Below are 27,873 nucleotides of genomic sequence, written 5' to 3'. Positions count from 1 at the left end.
AGAGGGTCACGGCACGGGCAACAAGCCCCAACCTGTGCGCCTGCGTCTGGGTGACACACACACACAGCAAGAAAGCTTCCACTGGAGGGACAGACGCGCGAGAGACAGTGACGTGACAGATGGAGAGGGTGTGGATGGGGCAGGGAACGACACGGGCCCGACTCATCTGTGTGTGCACGTCTATGCATGTATCTGTGTGTGTACATCTGTGTGTGTGTGTATCTCTGTATGTACATCTGTATGTGTATCTATGTGTGTACATCTGTGTATCTCTGATCCCTGTACATACATGTGTGTGTACACATCTGTGTATCTCTGTGTGTGCATGTATCCCTCTGTATGTACATCTGTATGTGTATCTATGGGTGTGCATCTGTGTGTGTATCTCTGATCCCTGTGCATACATGTATGTGTGTGTATACACATCTGTGTATATCTGTGTGTGCATGTATCTCTCTGTATGTACATCTGTGTGTGTATCTATGTGTGTGCATCTATGTGTGTGCATCTGTGTGTGCGTGTATCTCTCTGATTTCTGTGCGTACGTATATCTGTGCGTGTACACATCTGTGTGTGTACACATCTGTGTGTATCTCTGTGTACATCTGTGTGTGCATCTGTGCGTGTACACATCTGTGTGTGTACACATCTGGGTGTGTGCGTGTGTATATCTGTGTTTCTGTCTACTGTGATGTTCTGACATCTGGACTCCCCAGACGCCACCCCACCAGCCAAGGGCCCACCAGGAGCCGCCCACGACCTGTGCCAACCCCCCTGGCCAGGCCCAGCCTCCGCCACCTGCCCTGCCCCCGGAGGGGACACTCCTCTGCCTGGATACTATGGCAGGTGCTCAGAGATCTGCGGATCAAATCATAGTTTCATGCCAATTGTTCTTGAACTAGTCCCACTACGGGTGCCCGGCAGCTCAGAACACCCCTGTCGCCCAAAACCCAGAGAGATCACTAGAACAGGCCAGTCTCGTGTTCACCCCACCCTGCCTTCCTTTGCCAGCAAACCCCAGGACAGGCTGTGGTCTCCGTCCCCCTCTGTGCTTCCCGCTGCCCCCTGACCACCGGGCCCCGCCTCCAGGCCCTGTGAGCACCGCGGGCTTTGCCGTTCTCCGAGGCCACACCTGCATGGCCCTCTCAGAGCAGAGCCCGGAGCCATCTGGCCCCGCAGCGGCCGGCTTCCAGCCCCACAGGGTGAGGGCCAGCTCCGACAGGAGTGGGCCAGGCAGACGGAAAGAAGCCTCCCCGTCCAGAGCCGAGCCCCATGCAGGGGCCGCGCAACCCTGAGCTCTGCTGAAAGGCAGCCCCTCTCAAGCCTTCACCCTGTCCCCTGGGCACTGCGCTCCAAGCCAGCACCTCACTTCATGGAGCTCTGTCTTGAAATGGGGGTTCCCTTTCCCCTGTGACCCTGAAAAGCTCTGACTAAACAACTTGAGCTCGCCAGGGGAGTGGCTCATACAGAGGCCCCTTTTCCAAGGCTGGCGGACCCTGGGGCCCCGGGACTAAAGAACCAGGAACAGGGCGGTAGGTTCTGACCCTGGCTCCACTGTTGAGGAGCGGGAACCCAAGAGCCAGAGTCAGGACAGAGGTGGGCCAAGAGGAGGGCAGGAGCCGACGCGGGGCTGCCGGCTGGGAGTCTGCCCGGCTCACGGGACCGCCGTGTCCAGGTCCTCAGAGCTGGGCCAGGGGCTCAGACCACCCGCGGGCTCACCTGCTCCTTTCAATCACGCAGGGCGCCCCGGGCACCTGTCCAGGGCCTGCCCTCACTGCCCTGAAGGGCCAGCTGCGGGAGTGTCTGACATGCCCAGATGCCCTAAGCAGGTGCGGAACCACTGAACATGCCCGGTACCCCCAGCTCTAGGGCCCTGCAACCCTGAGAACAGTGGTTTAGTGGCTTCCTTTTCCTAACCAAGGGAACATAACTGAAAGCGTGTGAACGTCTCCTGTGTGCTGCAGGTGGTTTTAACTGTGAGCCAAGTTAAAAACCAAACCAAACCCGGTCATCCTGGAGAGAAAGCCGGGAACGGACCAGCACCTCCCATGCCACGTCCCCAGCTCTGACCTCCCTGCTGCCCACCAGGCAGCACATGGAGACGTGTGGTCCTGAGGGGCCGGGCAGAGGGCCCGGGAGGGTGGGAAGTGGAGACGCGAGGCCACAGCAGAGTCGACCACCCGCCTCTGAGGACACAGGAGAAGCCAGGGTGGAGGGGAGGGCAGCTCCCAGCACCCAGGAACCAGGGAAACCACCGGCCTCCAGAGTCACTGACGGGCAACCTTAGCCTGGTTCCAGGTCCTCACGCCTTCCAGGATCTGTGCTGCGGTCAAGGCAGACACTGAAGCTCCCAGGCCAGATAGAGCCAAGGTGGGACCCATCAGAGACACGGACGCAACTCCCTGTGCAGACCTGGGACCCGACCCCAGAACTCCACCCGAGTACCCGACCCCAGGACCCACCCCCAGTACCCGACCTCAGTACTCCACCCCTGTACCCAACCCCAGGACTCCACCCCAGTACCTGACCCCAGGACCCACCCCTAGTACCCAACCTCAGTACTCCACCCCAGTACCCGACCCCAGTATCTGACCCCTAGTACTTCACCCCCAGGACCCAACCCCAGTACCTGACCCCAGGACCCACCCCCAGTACCCGACCTCAGTACTCCACCCCCAGTACCCGACCCCTAGTACTCAACCCCAGTACTTCACCCTCAGGACTCACCCCCAGTACCTGACCCCAGTACCCAACCCCAGTATCTGACCCCCAGTACTCAACTGCAGTACTTCACCCCCAGGACCCACCCCTAGTACCTGACCCCAGTACCCGAACCCAGTACTCAACCCCAGTACTCCACTCCCAGTACTCCACCCCAGTACCTGATCCCAGTATTCCACTCCCAGTACTCAACCCCAGTACTCCACCCCCAGTACCCAACCCCAGTACCTGGCCTTAGTACTCTACCCCCAGTACTCCACCACAGTACCTGACCCCTAGTACTCCACCCCCGGGACTCGACCCCAAGATTCAACCCCTGGGATCCGACCCCCAGGACTCGATCCCAATATACCCACCCCACCCTGGTCATTGCTCAAGCCCTCCCCGAACACACCCTCCTGCACAGCGGCCTGCTTAGAGCTTCTGGGCAGGTTGGGCAGGTCCAACCTGTCACCCTGGGCCTCAGGGACACACAGGTGAGGTGACTCATCTGAGCTATGAGGGGACAAGTCCAGGCCTTGGGTTGGAGGTGGTCTGCAGGAACCTAGTCAGCGGCCAGACAGCCCCCAGAACCCCGAGGTGGCACTGCTGCCATTTGGCAAGCAGCTCCCCAGGGTGCAGCCAGGCCCTGCTCAGGAAGGCAGCACAGACCAGAGGGCGGCAGGCAGAGCTCCAGTGGCTCAGCGCCTGCCCCCCACCCCACCACACCCCTCACCTTCTAGGCAAGGGGACTCGGGGCCAGCTGGTCCTGTGGCAGCAGGCTGGCCTTACCTCAGGCCCCAGCTCGAAGTCACTGTTGCTTCCCCCTGCAGAGCCACACCCAGGAGCACGGACCCCCTGCTCTTTCAATCCTGGGGGGCTCTGGAGTCACCCCACTGCAGCCCCTGCTTCTGGGCAGCCAAGGCCCCGCAGCCGAGGGGAAGGGGCTCCGGGGCTGGAAAGCCCAATTCTGTCCCACAGGCCTCCAGTTTCTTTGGGAAATCAATCTATGTACAAACTTTGTCTCACTCTTTCACAAGATTCGGTGGTTTCGGCCCCTTCCTTACACTGGACCAGGCGTTTTAGGAAACTCAAGAGGAGGGTTTCCACAGCCCTGTCCCGGGGACCGGGGTCTTGCCATCAGAGCATGTGTGAGCTCCCGCTGTTCACTGGAGGCTACACTGATCCAAAACTTGGAAATACGTCAGAAAGAGAGAGAAGTAGGCTTTCTTAAGGCACCCTGGGTCGCCTGTAGGCCCCTGAGGGTCACCTGACCTTCCAGGGCACACAGCAGGTCTGTTCGGCAGGGACTATGCTGTGAGGTCAGCCAGAGGCACCAATGAGGTGCAGCATTCCTGGACTATCCCCCGCCCCAACCTCGGACCCAGAGTTGGTTCTGTCCTCTCTGAAGGTCTTTCCTCAGTGAGTTAGTCCAACTTGATGTGTGCTCCCTGTTTGCTCAGGAATTACGCCTCTGTATTTTGAGAATTATACTTCAGCAGCTTTTAAACATTTTTTTCCCAAAATTTAAAGACACGCTCAACATGGTAAAGCTATCATACTTCACATACACACACACAAAAGAATATCACTGATTTGAGGATGCAGAGCAGAGCTTGTGTGAAGACATGCAGGAAGATCCCACTGAGTTAAAGATGGGATGTGGCAGCAACTGATGGCTTGGAGAGAACCAGCCAAGTCTTTAAAAAACTGGTCAATTTCCATTTCACCTGTGCAGCTCTCCTCTTTTACTTTTCAGTACTTTTCATCTCCTAAAAAAGCTCCTATTCCCTATTCCACCCACAAAATTGCATCCCTTTAATCTGCAGTGTGAAAGAGGTGTTCTCCAAGTTTTAAAGTGGTACAACCTATTTTATGTCAACATTTAAAGCAGAATAAACTTAATTTTTGACATACAAAAAGTAAGTAAGAAAACACTCTCAATGAACACAATTCAAAAAATACAAACAAGTCCTACAGCCAGCACGACCTGGTCTCGGTTGGCCTGCCAGTGTCCTCTCGGACCGCCCGCGGACTGCACCCCTCCCACCGCCGCCCGAGCCCCGCGCGGCTCAGCAGCTGCCTGAGCGACCTGACCACTCCCGGCCCACCTGCGGACAGGATGACCTGCCCCTCTCCATGCTCACCTGCGGAAGGAGCGACTTGATCCTTGCCGGCCCATCTGCGCAAGGGGCAATTAGACCCCCGTGCGGCTCACCCGAGGACGGAGCGACCTGACCACTGCCCGGCCCACCTGAGAACAGGACGACCTGACCCCCTGCGCGCTCACCTGAGGACGGGCGAGCCGGATCCCGCCCCCACAAGTCCAGGCCTGGCTGTCAAGCACCGCTAGCCGCACCTGGTGGGCGCGGGGATCCTCAGCGCGGCGCCGGGGCTCTCAGATCGCCGAGGAGACGCGGACCAACTGGAGAACCCGGCCCCGCCCAGCGCCCACCAGATCGCCGAGGCGTCACGACCCGCGCGCCCGGCGCCGCGCATGCGCGTCCGGGGGCGTGGCCTCCCGGCTGTGGGCGATACCAAGGGTGCAAGCCGGGCGGGGGCGCGGGCCGTACCACCGCACGCAGGGGGCGCGGGCCGTACCACCGCATGCAGGGGGCGCGGGCCGTACCACCGCACGCAGGGGGCGCGGGCCGTACCACGAGCGTGGGGGGGGGGGGCGGAGCTCTCTGGCCTCTAGGGAACCAGCCGGGGACGTGCCCTTCATGGCCCAGGCCGGTTCCCCGGACCGAGATGGACCAGGAAAGGGCCGCCGGTCCCGCACTCACCGGGAACGCGGCCCAGCCACGCCTCGGTTCCCCCGCCGCGCCCCGCGGAGACACCCGGCGGAGCCCCGGCGGCCCGCAGTGACCCCCCGGCGGAGGCCGCGGGCGCAGTTTCGCTTCCCCTCGGGCGGGCAGGTGACCCGCTCCCTACAGGCTGGCCCCGCGCGCGCCGGGGCAGCCGGGTCCGGGCGCCGGCCGGGCGCGCGTGCCCGGGGCAGGGACCGCACTGCGGCCTGGCGGCTCGCGGGGCCGTGAGGTCGGCAGGGGAGCACCGCCTCTCTCCCGCGCCTGGCCCCCGCCCAGCGTGGGGGCCTCGCCCCGGGCGCACGGGGCCGGGCTCGGGAGCGCCGGGACCGCCTCCCGGCCTGGAGCCAGGCAGCCCTGCGCCCCGGATGGAGCAGCGGGGGAGGCCGTGAGACCCCGCTGACACCCGGCCGCCCGCGTGCTCCCGTGTCCCCAGCAGCGCGCTCCCCGCGGTCTCACCCCGGAGGCCACCTCCAGGACACTTTTCGCCGCTGGGCATCCTGTGCTCTCATGCGTTTGTCCTAGTTCGCTGTTGATTTTCTGACTGCGGTGTTAGTAGCCCCTGGGCCCGTGCCCGGCACCTCCGCGGTGACCAGCGCGGGTGCGGCAGAAAGAGCCCGTGGGGCCCCGTGGGAAGCGGCCTCTGCCCTCCCGCCCCATCCTGACCCGCTGCCTGAGGCGCCCGCGGTCGCTTGACTGAGCTGCAGGAAGGCCGCCCAGCCCGCAGACTCTGCGGTCTTCCTGCCCCTGTAACCCGTGAGGAGAACCACGGCCTCAGCCGCCTCTCAGGACTTCTCTGAGGACGAAATAAGACGTGGAATTATCACCGCCCTTGAAAGTATCAGCGATCACTGTATCTCTGCAGCACACTGGAGGTTTCCGCTCACACTCGGGCTTGGCTCATTAGTTTAGGCTGAACCCCGAGGCCTACCTGTCCTGTGGAAATAGATGTGAACCGCTGGGGGAGCCACCGCCTCCGCCTCCCGACCTCGGCCCCAGAGCTGCACCGGAGCACGCGCTCGGTGCCTGCGCCAGGCGGTGACCAGGCCGCCTCGCAGAGGAGGAGCTGGGGTCGGCGGCGCCAGGTGATGGCTTGCTAGTGACACAGGCGGTAAATTCCTCAGTGCCTTCAAGGGTCTTGTCATCTGCTCTGCTATCTTTAAAGCATCCTGCTAAAAGCAGTCATGTTTTCCAAAATTTACAGGTGTAACTAGTGATAAATAACCGGGGGAATTGAGACTGAATGAAATGCCCCTGATTCCTGCCCTGGATCTGTCCAAGCTAAGCCCTTTCTGTAAATGGTCGTGTGTGTGTGTGTGTGTGTGTGTGTGTGTCCAAGCTAAGCCCTTTCTCTAAATGGTCAATTTGTATCTCAGCTGCACGCACACTCCCCATGCGTTGTAGGTAAGGAAGCCAAGCCCGGGTGAGGGTAACTGACTGACTGGTCCCATTTCCCACAGGGCTCGGGGAGGCCGAGTTTGGGGGTCCAAGCTGTGAGGGTATAGAGAGGAGGACTGAAAATACAACTTGTGGAGGAGGAGGGCAGGGCGGCATCTTTCTGACCATAAGCAGTACACACATTGTTTAATCAAGAAAAAGACAGGTTTTTAGAAGACAGTAGCAGACCTGAGGAGGGGCGGGGGTGGATTTCTCCTCTCTTCCTAAGAACCAAGGGAGGGAGGGAGGGATCTCTGCAGTTTTAAACCGGGGAGTCACTCTCGCGAGTGGAGTGACTCTGGAATGCTACACTGGAGAGTGGCACCCCCACACCCTGCTGCCAATCAACAGCTGCAAGCCCGGGACCTGTGCTGGGTCAGAAACAAGCACAGGCTGTGGGTTCTGGCTATGCTGGCGATCGGGGGGGGCCCCCCCCAGCTCAAGCCAGGCTGCCCTCCGTCCTCAAGGCCTGCCCTCAGGTCTGTCCTTGCACCTTTAGTTCAGCTTTAGCAAAAATCCCCCACACTGGATATCTTATCAGATTCCTCAGCCCCACCTCCCCATGTTATCACCTGGGCCTCCCTGTTAAGTGTCCAGTGAGAATGCCCTGACCTTGATGCTTCCTCCCGGGAACATCCGGTCCCCCAGCCCCCACAGCCATCCTGCTCCTTGGCTATGACCCCACTTGTCCCTGTTGTATTTGAAGGTGAGCCCAGTCTCCTCCCCACTGCCCCCACCACGCAGGCCTCCAGGTCCCCACACGGGTCTCGTGGTGCCTTGAACTGGAGCTGCTCACTGTGTTTCAGCAACTAGTCTTGACAGGGTCAGAGTGAAGGGTCAAAGTGGGCAATTAAATAATTCATCCCACTCGAGGGCTGTGAGTAGAGCAATACGGGAGACCCCTGTAGGTTCATGATCTCTCAAGAGAGCAGGCTTGCTGAGCAGCAGAACCGTGTGAGAGACACACGAGACATGCCCCCAACAACAAAACAGCGGTGACGTGAGACCCACATCCTGCCCGTGAGCTCAGCAAGTTAGGGATCCCCAGGATGTGTTCTCTGCACACACAAAAGCACTAATTTGTGGACCTTGCTTGACCATGTAGAGTCAAGAAGACTCCCTTGCTCAACCCGGAGGAAGAGCTGATGATGGAACCATGACCTCTGCTCAAGAAAGACAAAGAAGGTCTCCTCCCCTCCCCACTTTTCCTTCGATTGTGAAACTGTAGCCAGTGCGTTCTCAGGGCATCTCCTATTCTAATAAAGCGCCTCTTACCTCCCACCTTGCCTCCTCTCACCCCGTTCTCTCTGCTCCGAAACATAAAGGACTGTGTACGGGAGCTCTTTGAAGCCCCCGAATCGGCACCCACTTGGTTTCAGTCTCATGAATACTAGCTCCTTAACAACTGTGGCAAAACAAAAACTTCCTGGAAACAAAAGACATTTATCACAGAAAAATGTACCTTCCTAGAGTCATTCCTTGGAGAAGGCAATGGCACCCCACTCCAGTACTCTTGCCTGGAAAATCCCATGGGCGGAGGAGCCTGGTAGGCAGCAGTCCATGGGGTCGCTAAGAGTCGGACACGACTAAGCGACTTCTCTTTGACTTTTCACTTTCATGCATTGGAGAAGGAAATGGCAACCCACTCCAGTATTCTTGCCTAGAGAATCCCAGGGATGGGGGAGCCTGGTGGGCTGCCGTCTCTGGGGTCGCACAGAGTCGGACACGACTGAAGTGACTGAGCAGCAGCAGCAGCAGAGTCATTCCTGCTCCTGAGTATTCATTATGTCCATTTCTTTCTCTGCAAAGCATATTTTTGAACCACCAACCACGGTGCCTATGGCTTGGATCCAAGAGTCTGAAAACATGCTAAAGGCTCAGACTGGGGTCTCAACTCTTTCTCGCCAGTTTTACTCCTACTGCTCCGGGACCTCGGAAGGCTTGATTAACCTCTGAGCCACAGACAGGAGAAGATGAGACTGGCCTAAAGTCTTTTTCCAGGGACTTCCCTGGTGGTCCCGTGGCTAAGACGCAGTGCTCCCAATACAGGGGCCAGGGTTCCATCCATCCCTGGTCCGGGAACTAGACCCCACATGCTGCAACTACGTTTGCGTGCCGCAGCTAAAACCTGACACAGCCAAATAAGTAAAATAAAAATAAATATTAAAAAAAAGTTTCTTTGGGCATCCAGGCTTCTGCTCCTTGAATGTCAGCTAAACCGGTTTGCTCTGATGCAAATGACAAGCTGGAAGCTAATGGCTGTCATTATCTTGGCTTGCAAACAATCCTTAAGTCTCCCCTGGCCAAACACACCACTGTAACAACAAAACCGCCTCGAGAAAACTGCTGGCTGTAGCACTGCAGAGTCAGGCTGCTTCCGGGGCCAGCTGCAGTGCACCCTCAGCTGGAACACCCCCCTCCAGGGCCCAGTCTGGACAGTCTGGGTTGTCACGGCGTGGGGGAGCGTGCCCTGGATGCTGTACTCGCAGGAAGATGAAGCACAGGAAACGTCAGCCCTGCGGGGGCCGGGCGTGGAGATGCCCTAGTTACAAACAGAAACCCTGCGAGAGAGCCCCCCAACCAGTCGGTCCAGTTCCACCTCTCGGGTTGGTACCAGATGGAAATCAGGTGACCTAGGGTCAAGCGCAACTGTGAGAAATGGTTGATTCATACCACAGAGAGATTAATGACCTTGATCTCTCACCTCGGTTATTATTTTACAGACAAATTTACAGACTCAAAATTTGCCCTCCATCCCCCGCCAAACAGAGCACAAGGTGATACACAGGCACGTAAAGAAAGCAGGATTGAGCGTTCCCAGTGTCAGGTAGAATATTGTAAGCAGGCAAATCCCAGAAGTAACCCACTGAGACAGGATGTGCAAAATCGCCAAACAGCAAAAACCCACCCAAGAGTTTTCAGTTTTTTCCCCTGGGAACTGCAGTGTTGGACGCAGAGACAAGGATGTGAGACTGGGGTCAGCTGAGCAGAAACCACAGCCACAATTAGGGGACAGACTCCCTACTCGCAGGCCTTTCTCTCTTTTTACAGTCACCGAGCCAGAGGAGCCATCAGAGCTGTCCCGTTCACCAGGGCCTGAGGGCCCTGGATGACCCGACCACCGCCATCCTCTGACAAAGTCCTCTGCTCAGTGAGACCAGGGCAGAGTGACTCTGGTCTCCATAATTACTTGGTAGACATGGGGGAGTGTCACAGGCAAGGTCTGAGTCACTCTGGACAAAAGTCACCCAGCCCAAGGGCCAGGGGATGCCCAAGCGCCACTCAGGGTCGTGGTCATGCCCAGCGGGGGCGAGGTGGCCTGGCCCCACGGCCAAACTGGAGCCCAGCCGGCAATCCTGTTTAGTGTGAGTCATTCCCGGATAAAGACGAGCAGCAGAACGGAGGACGGAGCCTCCAGACGGTCCGAGAGGGGCTGCTTCCGCCTTCACCAGGGAGGACTCACCAGGTTGGGGTGAAATGACACGCACTGACCTCAGAGTCATGTTTCCCAAACAAGACTGCAGACAGGGCTTCCCTCGCGGCTCAGTGGATGAGAATCCGCCTGCCAACCTGGGGACACAGGTTCTATCCCTGATCTGGGAAGATCCCACGTGCCACGGAGCAAGAAAGCCCACGTGCCCCAAGCCCTGGGCCCGCGTGCCCCGGAGCCCGTGCCCCGCAACCAGAGAAGCCACAGCGACGAGAAGCCCGCCCCGCGCTGCTGGAGAGCAGCCCCCACTCCCCACGACCAGAGAAAAGCCCGCACAGAGACACAGAGGCAGCCAAAACAACGAATAAAACTTTAATAAACTAAAAAACCCTAAAATCTGCAGACAGGGCAGCTTTATGTCTGGACTCTGCCAACTGGTCTTCTGTTCTTTTCTACCAATAAATATTAACAATGGAAATCAACGAGCTCCCAACCTCCAAGCACCTGGGAGCAACCTTCCTGTTAGTACACAATTCACTTAAGAAAAAGGGGCTTTCCTGGTAGCTCAGCTGGTAAAGAATCCGCCTGCAATGTAGGAGACCCCAGTTCGATTCCTGGGTCGGGAAGATCCCCTGGAGAAGGGAAAGGCTACTCACTCCAGTGTTCTGTCCTGGAGAATTCCAAGGAATAGTTCATGGGATCGCAGAGTCGGACACGACTGAGTGATTTTCACTTTCACTTAAGAAAATAACAGGATGGTCTGAACTTGTGTTTACAAGCATCAAGAGAAGAGACAGGGCCTAAGCTTAGGGCAGTCACTATATCACAGAAAGCAAGAATACCCATACAGAGATGCTTTTCATCGTTTGTTTCATAAGCATTTTTAAACATATTTATTTCTTTATGGCTGTGCTGGGTCCTCACTGCCCTGTGGGCTTGCTCCAGCTGCAGCGTGCAGGCTGCTCACTGCGGTGGCTTTGCTCCTGCAGAGCGTGGGCTCTGGGCTCTGGCCGCTCAGGCTTCAGGAGTTGCGGTGCATGGGCTTAGCTGCTCTGTGGCGTGTGAAGTCTTCCTGGGCCAGAGAGCGAAGCCATGTCCCCTGCATTAGCAGGTGGATTCTGAGCCACTGGACCACCAGGGAAGTCCAAGCATTTTTTGTAGTATGTGCTCCAAGTGAACAAGTGACCACGGCCATTTCAGTTAACTGCGGTCCATTCCGAAGGGAGAAGAGATACTGCGATAAAACAGAATGTATTCTCGGTTGAGAAAGTACGTCTTGGTTTAAAGCTATGCTTGTGTGTTAAGGATGTTTTCTTTTTTCTGTATTTATAACACTCTGAAACCTTGGGGCATGTCTGACCAGGAAGGACCGCCCCTCCCTGACTGAGGAGACCACGTATAAACTACACAGCTCCCCCACCCGCTCCATCCGGCTCTCCCGTGACACTAGCTTCCCAGACAGGCGCCCTAATCAGCAGGACAGACGTGTCAGATGGTGGGGGCCCCTGCCCGGAGCCAGATCCAGCGAAGTGGTTCAGACTCAGCAACCCCCTGCCCGCCCTGCCTTTCCCAGGAGGACCACCATAAAGGTCCCCATTCCTTCTGTCTCCCCGCGTGACCCCGCGGGGGGCCCAACCTCCTGTCCGTGGGCTGTGCAAACACAGCTGTCCTCCGCCACCACAGCACCTCCCAGGCTGCCTGTCTGACCTGCGCAGAACAAACCCAGGGCACATCTGAGGCAGTTTGCCAGAGTTCACACCTACATTTTCAGGTGGACAGTCAGTCCTTTCAACCCTGTGGAAAACTAACAACAAGAAGACCCCAAGAGTGAGACAGAGCCAGTGAGAGCAAGACCGCTTTGAACTTTCTGCTGAGTTCAAGGCGTGAGGTGAGGTTTAGTATCTGCTTCTGTTTCTTTAAAACGCAGCTAGTAATTTTCCCTGCCACCCAGACCTGCAGGGGGCTGCACCAGGGTGGCTCTCCTGGGTCCGAGTCTAAGTCCTCCCCGGCTGGTTAGTAAAGAGCTGGCTCCTGAGCTGCCCCCGGAGGTCCTGTGTTTAGGGCCTGAAGCACTGACCTGCTCGCTGGACACCTGGGTGACGTTTGCTTCCCTCACAGGGCCCCGTGGGATGGTCAAGGTCATCTCCTAGCTGACCGAGGCCCTCAGACCAGCAGCGGCCAGTCCGCACTGGGAAGTGTGGCTACTCCTGCTCTTATTCTCCTTCGCAGATGCTTGGGTACCCAGTCTTGTTTGTACTATGTTAAGAGCCAAGGCTGAAGGTTACTGTTGAAGTGATTAAGTTCCTAACTGAAGTGCATAATGAAAAATTAATTGAAAAGAGGAACAAATAAGGTCTGAAGAGCTGCTGCCCTCGTGCCTTCTGCTGAAACACGACTTGTAAATTCAAGTCAAGCCACCTGGACGATTTGCTGGGAATTAGAGCCCATGAGCCGCTGAGACAAGGGGTCATCGCTGGGCGGGTGCTGCTCGGACACCGACACCACCATCTCAGACACAGGCTTCCGCTTAGCTTCCAGACGACCAGTGTGGCAACAGATGCTGACTTACCAAGGGCAAAGAGCAGGAAGCAGGGGCGGACTCGGGGGAACCCGAGGCTGGGCTGGAATTGGGGTGCAGCTGGGAAAGTGGGGCGATGTGAGGACTCGGAGAGGGGTCAGGGAGGGCAGGGGCTGCCTGGATGAACCCCAGAGAGACTTCTGTTTAGGCCAATCTGAGCTTAGCCATGGGAGGCATGGCTTAAACTGTGACCTTTGTACAGAATTTTGCACAGTCTTGTCTGTTATTTGTCAAAAACGAGGCTGAAGCATCTCGGGGCCCGTGCGGAATGTGCGGGCAGGCTCCGGGCCGGCCCCGGGCACAGGGGCGCGTTGTGGGGGTTTCCGTGTGAGCCCGGCAGCCCTGGAACCCACGTCGCAGAGCCTCACTCACTGTCCTCTGTGTGCAGCAAGGCCGTCTCTGGGGTGGGACAGGCAGTGACAATGCGGCATCTCTGCTCTGCCCCAGGAGCTCCTGGTCCAGGAGGATGTGGAGTCCTGCCCCAAGGCCACAGGTGCGCCTGGCACCAGCCACAGAAACAGAACCCAGAGCCAAGGTCACCTCCCAAGCTGACGGAGCCCCTTTGTGACTGTTGTCAAAAGCCCACTAATCATTGCTAACAAACTTCCTGACTCCCAATTACGCAAAGACGCCCACTCTAGAAAACATCCTACAGTGCCCCAGCCAATCACCTAAGGCCAGCCTTCCAGCCTTATTTTGTCTTAAGGCTATAAAACCAGTTACTAAGCTAAGAAAACTGTCAGCTCCACCTGGTCTGTCAGGAGGTCGGCCCACTGCACTCGCAGAGTCCACTTCATCTGCCCTTTGCTCTTAATAAACTCACTCCCTTCTGAAATGCTCTGTCTAGAAATTCCTTTCCAACCCACACTCTGGCTGTCTCAACAGAGAAGACGACACACCTCAGCCAGTTCGTCCTGTAAACAGCCTGCTCCAGAGGGCGGGCGCGTGCCTAGCGCACACGCGGACCCTAACCCTGGGTGAGGGCAGGTACTGGGAGGGCCTTGGGTGGAACCTCTGGATGGCATCTGGGCTCTGATGCCAGGTGAGGACATGGGGAAAAGATGCCACCGATGGAGCTGGGGAGGAACCGCCTGTCCTCAGCAGACATGGGAGCTGGATGTCCAGTCTGCAGAGTGTGAGAAATAAACATCGGGGGATTAAGCCCCCAGCCCCTGGGAGTCTGCTGCAACCACTGGAACTGGGGCAAGGGTGCAGCCACTCTGTGCCCGTGAGTTACCTCTGCAGCTGTGAGTCTACTCAGAATGTGTACATTTAGTTGTATGTGATGTGGAAGCAGCACAGAGAGACTGAGTCCACCCCACTGACAGGTGCCCACTGGGAAACCAGCACGCACTCGCCTGCCTGACTCACGACTTGGTCCCTCTCTCTTCGGGGTCGCGTCAACGTCCTGGGACCTCTGTAACCCAGCACCACATGTCGGGCGGCCTAGAGCAACAGGAGCTTGTTTTCTCACAGATCTAAGACTAAGCCCCCTGGGAAGCCTCGGGCAGGTCTGCTCCCGGCTTCCTCTGGGGGTGGCAGCGGCCCCCTGGTCCCCACCAGCGTGTCCCCGCGTCTCCCTTCCCCTGCACTGTTCCCAGAACCCCCTTTCCATAAGGGCACCTGTCATAGCCCATTAGGACCCCCCCCCAGACTTCATTTTAACCTGATGACTACTATAAAGACCCTATTTTGAAATAAGGTCACATTCTGAGGGGCTGGGGTTAGGACCCACCGTGTCTATTTGGGGAGGGGGCAATCCAACCTGAAATGGGACCCTTCTCTGAAACACATGGATCCCACCTCATCCAGGTCTCCTCTCTCAAGGCCTCGTTCCACTCACCTGTCACAGAGAAAAGGCAAAGAGGAACGGGTTTTCCTTTTCTTTCTTGGGAACATAGCAGATGGAGAGAAGAGAGCAGGCCTGATGGCTCCTGGCTTTCACTTTGTTCCTAACCTGTAGACTGTAACTAAGTTTGCTTTTTCCCCCCTAACTCTGCATACGCACCTGTGAGGCTTTGCCTCTGTGCTGATGACATCCCATATCTGGTGCTCACCTTTCAGCACTCTCTGCACAGACCACCCCTTCTAGTTTGTCCTTTTTGCATTTCAGAAAGCAGGCCTCAGGACAATAACACAAAAGACAGTGGAGCCAATTACCGGGCTAAGGGTGAGTCTCCCGGAGCTGCACCTTGACCTCTGACCATCAGCTAAGGGGACTACGGTTCAGTTTGGAGGTCTTCTTGAAAAAGGAGATCCTGACGGAAAGTACTGCTCTGGGGCAATGGTCCGGGCTGAGTGGGACTTGGAAGTCATGTTTGGGCAAGTCTCCACCATACTGAGAACTCTGGAAGCAAGTGGAAACTAGCATTCAAGGGCTCATAAAAATAAAAATAATGACATTGCTTTGCGCTTAATTTGTAACTCAGAGAAAAGGTCTTTGCTATATGCCTCACACAAACCTTTGAAGATATGATAAACTCTAAAATCATAACACATAAAACTCATAAAATAAATTTCAATCTAATTAGAAACCTTGTCGCTGATAAAATCTTTCAGGTGACAGACCAGTTCTTTGGGGAACTACAAACAACTTTCTCTTAGAAATCTTGAAGAGAAGATTTTTGGTATTTTGGTCGAAAATATAAATACAGGCCACAAGAACCTGAGACTGAGTCTGATTAACTCAATCAGACAAGACCTGAAACCAAGGGGGGAAAAAGTGGCAAGTATAAAGTTCAAACCGCTGGAACTGCTCCCTCAGCCAAACCTGTCGTGGTCCGGGTGCCGGTCGGAAAAGAATTTCCGATGAGGCAAGTATACTGGGTGGGGAAGAGTAAGGCAAATGCCTTCTCCCTGTGGGGTAGGAGGGGAGACAGGTTACACTGGTCAGGAGGACCTGAGATCGTTAACAGTTACAGCATGGGGGCGGGAGGGACACCACAGGTCTGGGCTTTCCGCTCTTGCTTCCAAGACCCTCCTTGGTTTCATCTGCTCTGTCCTCCTTGGGTCACTACAAAACCTTTAAAAAAATAATAAGCCTCAGTCATCTGAACAAGCAATTTTAATGTATTTCAACAGTTCTTTGTAAAATAGTAAACTTATAATGTAACATCTGGTTCATAACTAAGTCCTTGTTTTTAAAGTAAAGCCCTGAGATCTCTAGTTTTGCCTGCTTCTGTACACATTATACATATGAGGTATCTCTACCTTTGGAAAGGAGTATCAAAATTAAATGTATAAAAAAATCTATTAAATTTAGAAGTGATCGCTTACAAATTAAATATAAAGAAAGTGGCATAAATGACTGATTTCAGATTCACAGGAACTGGAAAATATTCCATATAAAGTTGATATCTGGTATTAAAGTTCACTGATCTAATTGACATGCTGTTAAGAGTCACAAAATTAAGTATAATATTTTACTGTACCTAGGTTTAATAAATAGTTTATTTGTTACATGGAAAATAACTTCATATAATAAAAATTTAAATGTAAATGAGATAAGAACTTTGGAATAAACTCTTTAAAATAATATTTTTAAAATGTCTACTTAAAATGATCTGGTTGCAGGGAGAAAGCCAATTCTGACTCCATGTTGCAAACTGTTTCCTTGACTTGCTTTTTTGTTGCTTTTATTACTATAATCATATACTCAATGGACCCTGCCTCTCTGCTTGACTGTAAACTAAAGCGCCTTTGTTCAGCTCTCGGAGAGTTTGTCCCTACCCACTTGTGAACAGAAGAGATTAACACCCGCCTTCTGAAGGCTGGCCATTCCCTTGGGGATGTTTCAAAAGACTGAAGACCCTTTCACTTTCCCCTCTCTATTCTGCCCTTTGACTTTAGTTCCTTATTGCTTCTTTCTCTCTGGTCTGTAAAAGAACTTGGCATTCAGACTCCAATAAGATGGTTATTTTGAGGCACCAGCCTGCCATCTTCTCAGTCGGCCAGCTCCCCAATTAAAGCCTCTTCCTTGCCTCAACACCTCATCTCTCGATTCATCGACCTGACCTGCAGCAAGCAGAGTGAGCTTGGACTCGGTAACAATCTTTCCAGGTACTTGGTAACTTAAAGTTATAAAGTTGTATTAATTTAAATTAAATGAGAAAAGTTTATTAAATAGCTAAAAAGCATTGAGACATCAATTACTAAATAAAAAAACTAAAGGTATTTGTTATTGCTGTTCAGTCGTGTCTAACTCTTTCCGACCCAGTGGACTGCAGCACCCAGCAACAACTCCCGGAGCCTGCTCAAACTCATTTCCATCGAGTCGGTGATGCCATCCAACCGTCTCTTCCTCTGTCATCTCCTTCTCCTGCCTTCAATCTTTCCCAGCACCTTTTCTAATGAGTTGGTTCTTCCCATCAGGGGGCCAAAGTATTGGAGCTTCAGCTTCAGCATCAGTCCTTCCAATGAATATTCAGGCCTGATTTCCTTTCCTTCCTGGTTTCATCTCCTTGCAGTCCAAGGGACTCTGAAGAGTCTTCTCCAACACCACAGTTCAAAAGCATCAATTCTTCAGCACTCAGCGTTCTTTATGGTTCAACTCTCGCATCCACACATGACCACTGGAAAAACCATAGATTTGACTAGACAGACCTTTCTCAGCAAAGTGATGGCTCTGCTTTTTCATACGCTGTCTAGGTTTGTCACAGGGCTTCCCTCATAGCTCAGGTGGTAAAGAATCTGCCTGCAGTGCAGGAGACCTGGGTTCGATTCCTGGGTCAGGAAGATCCCCTGGAGAAGGAAATGGCAACCCACTCCAGTATTCTTGCCTGGAGAATTCCATGGACAGAGGAGCCTGGCGGGCTACAGTCCATGGGGTCACAAGAGTCGGACACGACTTAGCAACTTAACTACTACTGCTAGGTTTGTCATAGCTTTATAAAGGTATTTTAAAATATAACAAAAATGTATTTAGAAATAGCAAAGGTAATATAAAAACTATGAACATATTTCAAAATACCAACAAAAGTGTTTGCTGTCACCCTGAAATGTTCTCTATAAAAAACTAAATATTTTTGGAAATTATCACTGGTGTTCATGCTCACCTGCCCATAAAATGACAATATAAAAGACAGCTCATAATTGCTTATTTCTTAGTTTTTACTAAAAATTAAGGTGTTCAATAATTAAGGATCCTAATTTAAACATGCAATTAAAGAAACGAAATAACAAACATTTCAGTATACAGTAAGAAAGTAAAATATATGATTTTAGTAAAAACGACATGAGGAATGGAATTGCATTTTATTGAGGAGACAAGACTGTGAGCTGGTTGGTTTTATTTAGATGGGAAATGAGAGGCTGATCTGGATACAGAAACTGATGAGAGACTGCGGGAAAAGCTTTATGTATAATCAGGATTTACTACATTTAGATTTTGTTCAGTAAGCTTCTGCAAGACTAGAATTAGTTTCTTTCTGTGTTAGAAGTGCTCCTTTTTGATAACACATCATGTGAGTTCCTGTGCCCTTAAGTGATCCGTGTTTGTTTTCTTTGTCTTGTGACTTTATAAGTGTTGTTTCAATGACCTATGATCCTGTTGTGTTCTAAAACCTTTTTGACGTTTCTAACAAACTTCCCAAATACCAAAATCTAACTAAAGCTCTTCTAGCCTCCCCCTGACTCTGGGTTGGATGCATCAAAGAAAACCTCTCTGAGACATCTCAGAGAGGAATGTTCAACTGCACATTCGGCAGAAACTATCGGACAACTTAAGGTAAACTATAAACTATAGTGCAGGATAAATGTCATTAATATAGATATTTGAGAATTTCTATGTAGTCTCTAACATCTGATATGTCCTGATAAAATGTTATCAGTCATAATCCTAGTGATTACCCTAAAATATTTTATGTTGCAAAAACATCCAAGTTTTCTGCTAATTGTACTGTACTCAAATCTTTAATCACGCTATTTCAAGCTTTGTCCTTTATAGACAGTCATGATTTTATAGTTTTTACAAAATGAAGATTTTCAAGAAGACTCATAAAAAGAATCTTTTAAACAAATGTAAGTTTCTGATGGCCTTTAGACAATGCCACTGAACTGGGTAACAAATGACAGCACTCTGATGGAAAACCTGATTACTGCATGCAGATTAATAGGAATCAGTTACGTGGGACAGAATGAATGTGATTTATATGAATATGATGAATACATTTTATAACTTTATGACTTTGGAAAATACCCTAACTTAAATCTTTGTTTTTCAAAAAAACTTTTTCTCTTATGCTATGACCTACAACAAGTTAATGAAGAATGCCTCTGTAAACAAAGATGAAACATTTATCTTTTTCTATCTGACCCTGCCAGAATTTAGCTTCTCCAGATGGCTCTCCTTTGGATTTGATGGTTTACTACAGATTACAACGAGTGACACTAATCACACTAATCATTGTTTTAATTTGTTCTGTTTCCAAATCGTTTGTGCTTTTGTTTCCCCACTACACTATGACTTTGTCAATGTTACTAGCTGTATTACTCATATCCTATTTTATAAGACTGTTTTCTCTTATCGTTCCGAGTGTGTAAACAGGCCTCCAGCAAAAATGATGATGACTAGGTGACTTGAAGCGGTTGATCAGATATGTACTTCTGTATAAGATCTTTGATTGTAACGGTGTAACTCCGGATACGGGAAGAAGCAACAAAAGGGAATATTTTCCTGGACCACAAGAGACAAGTAAGTACAAGTAATCCAGAGAATTCTGAGTACTGTTTTATGATCCAGTCCAGTAACAGCACATCGAATGGCCTGTTAAAGAAATCTTCACAAGACCTGGGAATGAGCATTCCTAGGACCGTGGGACAAAATGGTCATGTACTGCTCCCAAACCACGGTCAGCTTCATGGCCCGAAGGGGCTCTGCCAACTGGAAATTGGCACTCGCCATCTACCTCTCCAAAGGTGAAATCATGGCCACTGCAGCTGCTGACCTTCAACACCCCCTGAAAAGTGTTCAGGGTCAGGAATGAGGCACTCTCTGCGCTGAAAAAAACGGGCAAAACAGGCCTTTAGATAGTTAGACACTTTGGGGAGGAGATTTTTATGAGCCCTGAGTCTTGCATCTTCTCATACCTAGAGAAACACTAACATGCCTGATGCTGACAGATGCTTTGGCTATTAAGGAAAAATTTCAATTGAAGTCAAAATAGGATAGCTGTGGCTCTGACACCCAAGGACATGGTGTCTAGGAGACGATATTGTGTGATCGCAGACAAGTCCTTGTATTGTAAAGAACTTGAGTTTTCTGAGCTGTGTCAGACTTAGGATGCCATCAGCCATTCTCGAAACAAAGTCAGCTAGCAGCAGGTGATTAGACCTTCCTTTTTAAAGAGTCTCTTCTTGTCACCATTATATGCTTAGAAAATGAAATTGCTTAAGACCATATGTTGACAAGAAGGAAAAAGCACAAGTGTAATGGACTGGATGAACTACAAGCTGGAATCAAGATTGCCGGAAGAAGTACCAATAACCTCAGATATGCAGATAACACCACCCTTATGGCAGAACGCGAACAGGAACTAAAGAGCCTCTTGATGAGGTGAAAGAAGAGAGTGAAAAAGCTGGCTTAAAACTCAACAGTCAGAAAACTAAGATCATGGCACCCAGTCCCCATTCACAGTTCATGGCAAATAGATGGGGAAACAGGGGAAACAGTGAGAGACTTTATTTTCTTGGGCTCCAAAATCACTGCAGATGGTGACTACAGCCATAAAATTAAAAGATGCTTGCTCCTTGGAAGAAAAGTTATGACTAACCTAGATAGCATATTAAAAAGCAGAGACAGCATATTAAAAAGCAGAGACATTACTTTGCCAACAAAGGTCCATCTAGTCAAAGTTATGGTTTTTCCAGTAGTCATGTACGGATGTGAGAGTTGGACTATAAAGAAAGCTGAGTGCCGAAGAATTGATGCTTTTGAACTGTGGTGTTGGAGGAGACTCTTGAGAGTCCCTTGGACTGCAAGGCGATCCAACCAGTCCATCCAAAAGGAAATCAGTCCTGAATATTCATTGGAAGGACTGATGCTGAAGCTGAAGCCCCAGTACTTTGGCCACCTGATGCGAAGAACTAACTCATTTGAAAAGACTCTGATGCTAGGAAAGATTGAAGGCAGGAGGAGAAGGGGACGACAGAGGATGAGATGGTTGGATGGCATCACCGACTCAATGAACACGGGTTTGAGCAAGCTCTGGGAGTTGGTGATGGACAGGGAGGCCTGGTGTGCTGCAGTCCATCGGGTCACAAAGAGTCAGACACGACTGAGCGACTGAACTGAGCTGAACTGAATGACCAACAGCCACATTAAAGGTTAGGACCTACTTAAATAAACCTAGACAACTGGCTACCTGGCTGCAAGTCTTCTTGAAGTGTTAAGTCTACATTAGGATTCAAGCTTAATTTCCTAAAAAGAGATAAGATCTATTTGGTCTAATATTATTGAGGCTGTCATTCTTCCAACTACTTCTGAGTCCAGACGACTCCATCCCTTGGGCAGGATGACCCAGGCACTGACCCGAAGCACACCACAAACAAAACTGCCATCAAATGTAGCTTGGTTCTTACTCCGTCTCTGACCCCTAGTTAAAATAATCCTTTTACGGATATTTGGCCTCTGTTTTGTAAATTACTTGTTAAGTTTTATCTCCTCCAGATGACAACAGGTTTACAGCAACATAATTACAATGCAGAGACTACAGCCCTCTTCAGAACAGATCCTGCAGGAATAATCAGAAAATTCACCCTCGGGCCCCTTGATAAAGCTCCAGGACACCCACGAGGGCCTCTGAGCTGGACAACTGGTGATTGTCAAACAGAACAAAACTAAGGTTTTTTTCCTCAGCTGGACAAGAACCACCGCTATTTCCCTTCCTCCACTGATACAGAGCGAATACACTAACGGGGGGAATTTGTTGCAGTGAAAAGGAAAAAAAAAAAGAGAGAAATGACTTTTTCTTTTTTTCCTGAGAACAAAGAAGATACAGAGAATAGTCAGCAGGCCTGATCACTCCTGGATCACTTTGTTGTACGTGCTTAGTAGCTCAGTCGTGTCTGACTCTGCGACCCTGTGGACTGTAGCCGGCCAGGCTCCTCTGTCCCTGGGAGTCTCCTGACCCAGCTCTCCCGCGTTGCAGGTGGATTAAATGTTCCTGGTCTGTGGACTGTAACTCTGCTTGAGCTACATTTACACCCATCATCCTTTGGCTCCATGCTAATTACGTCCTGTACCTGGTGCTCACCTTTACCTACTCATTGGAAAAGACTCTGATGCTGGGAGGGATTGGGGGCAGGAGGAGAAGGGGAAGACCAAGGATGAGATGGCTGGATGGCATCACCGACTCGATGGATGTGAGTCTGAGTGAACTCCGGGAGCTGGTGATGGACAGGGAGGCCTGGCGTGCTGCGATTCATGGGGTCTCAAAGAGTCGGACACGACTGAGGGACTGAACTGAACTGAGCTTGCCTTTACCTCTGGAACTTGACCTTTACGTTTATCTGGCACACTCTTCTCAGCCCTCCCCGCCCAGTTTTTCTCTTTTTGCATTACAGAAGGAAGGCCATGGTACAATACAAAAGCCAGTGGATCCAGCTACTGCCAGACTGCCAGACCCACCCCCCTGCTACCTAACACCAGCCCGCGACGCTGCAAGAACAACGCCAGAGGAAGAACGCAAGATCCTTACGCCACTGATTTTCATCACTGCCCCGGCCGCGGGCTCTCATCTGTATGATCCCCCAGACTCCGCATGGCGGGGCCCAGCTCCTGAGGCCACGTGCCTCCTGAGTCTCCCCTCTGTCGGCTGGGGCTAAAGCCACCTTTCCGTCTCCTCCAAACTCTCTGCATTTTTCGTTCAGCTTCGGTGCACAGACAAGGCCAAGATGTTGGAGGCATCACACTCATCACTAGATGATGCTGAGAGCAAAGCTTTGGAGCCAGGAGACCAGCTGCACGCCAAGTGTTCACACTGCACACACGTGACCAACTTGACAAGCGTCAGGGCTGCATGGCTGTGCCTTCGGGACACTTCACTGCTGCGCCGCACCCTTGGCCTGTACAGAGCTCATACACATTTATGTCGACTCCCAGGCCCCTTGGAGTTGACGTTTTCTCTGAAAATAATTGAAAAATGAGCACATTGGTGTGGGTTGCTGCGAGCACCAGGGCCCGGCACACCCAGCTGGGCCGCCAGGCAGGCCTGCAGAGGCTGATTCCCAGCTGTCAGCAGACGCATGACTCAGGCTCAGACGCCTGGGCGGAAGCCCTGCCTGCTGCGGGCCGGCCCTCAGGTCAGGGAGGGGGCGGCTCCTGCATGTCCACCGCTGCGGACAGGGAGGGGGCAGTGATTTCTGCTGCTTCAGAAAGTGGGGCCCTTTGCAGTCTGCCCGGGAGGGGAGGCCCGATTCTGCTTGTCGTCCTGCACCCCTCCTGTGGGGACGGCAGGGAGCCCGGCCTCTGCCCCTTCCTGGCCTTGGTGGGCTTCCTTTGCAGACAGCTCCCTTTGTTTGGAGTTGGAGGCCGAAGGAGAGGAAAAGGTCAAGTGGCTGTGAGCAGAAAGGGTTGCCGTGAGAAGGAGAAAAAGAGGAAGGAGCTTTTCTCTTTCCTTTCCTGAGAGCAAAGATGGTAACAAGAGCACTGCACAGGCCTGAAGATGTCTAGTTTCTTTTTTTTTCCCTTTAACTGCTCCTGACTCTGAATATCTGAAACTAAGTTTGCTTTTCTGCCCCCTGGCTCAGCAGGAGCTACAATTCACACCTATATTTCTTTGACTCTGTGCTAAATACTATCCGGTGTTGACACTTACAGCACCCTTCCCCTTGCAGTTACATACCAGAAAGGAGGTCTCAGAGCCACCACCTAACCGCCAGACTCAGTTATTGGGTTACTGACGCCAGTTTCTGTCTGTCTTTGAAACAACGCAAGAGGAAGACATCAGGACCCCATTCCCTTTGTTCCCCCCATCTCCTGTGCAAGCCCCCATCTTACATAAGCCCTGGACTCCTCATGGGGCGGGGCGGGGGGAGGGCACAGTTCCTGAGGCAGGAGCCTGCTGTGTGCTCCTCTCCACCGGCTGAGAACTGAAGCCAGCTTTCTATTTCCTCCAGACTCGGTCTCGTATTTTTCACTTGGCTTCGGTGGGCAGAGAAAGACAAGATTTTGGCCGGCAACCATTCTGGGGTCCTGTCCATGATCTGGTCGCCGGCAGGTGGCCCCAACAGCCAGCCAGGGGCTCCGGCCTGCCTGGTGACTCACTGGGGAAGCCTGGGACTGTGGCAGAGAACAGGGCAGAGGCTGCCTTTTGCAGCTGCCAAGGCTTCTTTTGCCTTGAGAGCACTTTTTCTTCTCTTGTCCACTCCACCTTAACTTCCACTCCGAGAAAAACTAAATATTGGAGGACCAGAGAGGGCGTCTGGTACGTCGTTGTGACACCTACTAGCATTTTCTTAAGTCCCCCAAGGTACACCTCAAGGCCTCTTGACATTTTCCTTTGGAGGAAACTGATGCAGTTTCAATTTGGGTGTTTTTCCCTATGGAAGTGGGGGGCCTGTTTGTAAGGTGCTGCTTTGGACAAGGGTCACAGGCTTAGTGAGACTTGGAAGGCCTGTCTGGGGCAGTCTTGCCATTTGTTTTGAATTTCTGGGCATTTCTTCACCGTCCGCTTTGTTTTCCGTGACTTCCCACTAGCGAGGATTGGTTTGCTTTGTTTCCTTTGGCTTGTGCTGCAGAATTCTGACACAAACTGCCTGAACTACAATGGGAGGCACTTTCTCTGAGAATCCATCTCAGAGTGCCCTAGGGAAAAGCCTCAGTGACTGGTTGACCTGAGGCTGGAGATAAATGGGCTCAGCTTGGACATTCACAACCAGGCAGCCTCCTCTTTGCATTTATTGCGGCAAGAGATAGGTGGGCTACAGTTGAGGAATTTACAACCAGCCTCCTGTTTGCTATCCGAAATGGAAGTAACAGCAGAATAAGGGCAAACAGCCAGTCTTTCTCTCTTGTAAACACCTTACTGTAAGAGTCATGGAAAGGACAAAGAGGAGGCAAAATCCTGTGTGAGCAAAGGTTTAAGGGATCTCCCCTGACTCCTTTTTAGGATAAGGGAGATACCACAGATCCTACACAGTGCAGAAAGGCTCCTTGGAGTCCAAGTCAGAGGATAATTCCACGAGGTTGCAAAGAGTCGGACATGACTGAGCGACTTTCACTTCACTTTCGTGAGTCCTGCTCCTCCCAGAGGCCTTCACTTCAAGATCCACCTTGGCTAAGGTGTGCATGCTCACCCCAGGGGAAGGTCCAGAGACAACTTAACGGCAGGGGGTAGGGGGTAGGGGGGAAAAAGCAAGATGATTGACCTGAGGGAAGACAAAGACCCAGAAAGGAGTTTTTTCTGCCTCCTTCAGTTCAGTTCAATCACTCAATCATGTCATGTCCGACTCTTTGTGACCCCATGGACTGTAGCATCCAGGCCTCCCCGCCCATCACCAACTCCTGGAGCTTGCTCTAACTCATGTCCATTAAGTCAGCGATGTCATCCAACCATCTCATCCTCTGTTGTCCCCTTCTCCCACCTTCAATCTTTCCCAGCATCACAGTCTTTTCCAAGGAGTCAGTTCTTCGAATCAGGTGGCCAAAGTACTGGAGTTTCCGCTTCAGCATCAGTCCTTCCAATGAATATTCAGGACTGATTTCCTTTAGAATGGACTGGTTAGATCTCCTTGCAGTCCACGGGACTCTCAAGAGTCTTCTCCAGCACCACAGTTCAAAAGCACTGGTATTCTTCAGTGCTCAGCTTTCTTTATAGATCAACTCTCACATCCATACATGACCACTGGAAAAACCATAGGTTTGACTAGACAGCCCTTTGTTGGCAAAGTAATGTCTCTGCCCCCTTATAAAGGATTTAAACTTCCCAAAGGCAAGACTTCCTCTGATCTCACCAGTGTCCCTTTCTGCATGTACTTTTCTTCCCAATAAACTTTCCATTTTACTCTTCACCTTCTGCCTCTTGAATGGACAGGCAAGGCTAGGGACATCAGCCCTAACTGCTGGCTCCTTTGGTCCAGTGGTTAGTGACAGGGCCCACATGGGGTCACAAACAAAGAATAAATCACGGTGATCTGTGAGACTGACCAGATTGCCCAAATGGCATCTAGGTATCTCACTAGTGCCTAACTTCTCAAAGCTGTGAGACTACCAGATTCCAGACCTCTGGCCACATGACCATTCCTTCAGAGAATTTTTCATTGGTGGGGTATAAGAAGGACTCCTTATAGGGGACTGGAATGCAAAAGTAGGAAGTCAAGAAACACATGGAGTAACAGGCAAATTTGGTCTTGGAGTACAGAATGAAGCAGGGCAAAGTCTAATAGAGTTTTGCCAAGAGAACACACTGGTCATAGCAAACATCCTCTTCCAAAAACACAAGAGAAGACTCTACACATGGACATCACCAGATGGACAATACCAAAATCAGATTGATTATATTCTTTGCAGCCAAAGATGGAGAAGCTCAACAGTCAGCATAAATAAGACCGGGAGCTGACTGTGGCTCAGATCATGAACTCCTTATTTCAAAAGTCAGACTTAAATTGAAGAAAGTAGGGAAAACCACTAGACCATTCAGGTATGACCTACATTAAATCCCTTACGATTATACAGTGGAAGTGAGAAATAGATTTAAGGGACTAGATCCAACAGACAAGGGTACCTGATGAACTATGGACGGAGGTTCATGACATCATACAGGAGATGAGGATCAAGACCATCCCCAAGAAAAAGAAATGCAAAAAAGTAAAATGGCTGTTTGAGGAGGCCTTACAAATAGCTATGAAAAAAAGAGAAGTGAAAAACAAAGGAGAAAAGGAAAGATATACCCATTTGAATGCAAAGTTCCAAAGAATAGCAAGGAGAGATAAGAAAGCCTTCCTCAGTTATCAGTGCAAAGAAATAGAGGAAAACAACAGAATGGGAAAGACTAGAGATCTCTTCAATAAAATTAGAGATACCAGGGGAACATTTCATGCAAAGGTGGGCTGAATAAAGGACAGAATTGGTATGGACCTAACCGAAGCAGAAGATATTAAGAAGAGGTGGCAAGAATACACAGAAGAAGTGTACAAAAAAGATCTTCACGACCCAGATAATCACGATGGTATGATCACTCATCTAGAGCCAGACATCCTGGAATGTGAAGTCAAGTGGGCCTTAGAAAGCATCACTATGAACAAAGCTAGTGGAGGTGATGGAATTCCAGTTGAGCTACTTCAAATCCTAAAAGATGATGCTGTGAAAGTGCTGCACTCAATATGCCAGCAAATTTGGAAAACTCAGCAGTGGCCACAGGACTGGAAAAGGTCAGTTTTCATTGCAATCCCAAAGTAAGGCAATGCCAAAGAATGCTCAAACTACCGCACAATTGCACTCATCTCACACACTAGTAAAGTAATGCTCAAAATTCTCCAAGCCAGGCTTCAACAATACGTGAACTGTGAACATCCAGATGTTCAAGCTGGTTTTAGAAAAGGCAGAGGAACCACAGATCAAATTGCCAACATCCACTAGATCATCGAAAAAGCAAGAGAATTCCAGAAAAACATCTATTTTTGCTTTATTGACTATACCAAAGCCTTTGACTGTGTGGATCACAATAAACTGGAAAATTCTGAAAGAGATGGGAATACCAGACCACCTGACCTGCCTCTTGAGAAACCTGTATGCAGGTCAGGAAGCAACAGTTAGAACTGGACATGGAACAACAGACTGGTTGCAAATAGGAAAAGGAGTGCATCAAGGCTGTATACTGTCACCCTGCTTATTTAACTTTTATGCAGAGTACATCATGAGAAATGCTGGGCTGGAAGAAGCACAAGCTGGAATCAAGATTGCTGGGAGAAATATCAATAACCTC

The 27,873-nt window shown here is 51.4% G+C and overlaps 1 protein-coding gene and 1 long non-coding RNA gene across 7 annotated transcripts in view; one reads left to right on the top strand and one right to left on the bottom strand.

The window, feature by feature from the left end:
• The window catches only part of CLN8 (CLN8 transmembrane ER and ERGIC protein), a 51,485-nt gene that overhangs the window by 7,439 nt on the left and 16,173 nt on the right, over positions 1-27,873 (bottom strand). The window contains exon 1 of one of the 6 annotated variants that reach the window (XM_069573163.1): positions 6,439-6,611. The exons of 1 other annotated variant lie outside the window; for it this stretch is intronic. The gene's annotated coding sequence lies outside the window, so the exon portion shown is untranslated. 4 more of the 6 variants (XM_069573164.1, XM_069573162.1, XM_069573160.1 and 1 more) reach the window with 4 other exon arrangements.
• Positions 5,381-8,225, top strand: LOC138431034 (uncharacterized). The gene is made up of 2 exons (XR_011253507.1): positions 5,381-6,592; positions 8,050-8,225. It is a non-coding gene; the product is annotated as an uncharacterized lncRNA (long non-coding RNA).

Source organism: Ovis canadensis, chromosome 26 (assembly GCF_042477335.2).
Source record: "Ovis canadensis isolate MfBH-ARS-UI-01 breed Bighorn chromosome 26, ARS-UI_OviCan_v2, whole genome shotgun sequence".
NCBI classification, from domain to species: domain Eukaryota; kingdom Metazoa; phylum Chordata; class Mammalia; order Artiodactyla; family Bovidae; genus Ovis; species Ovis canadensis.
This window is presented reverse-complemented; position numbering and strand designations above follow the sequence as displayed.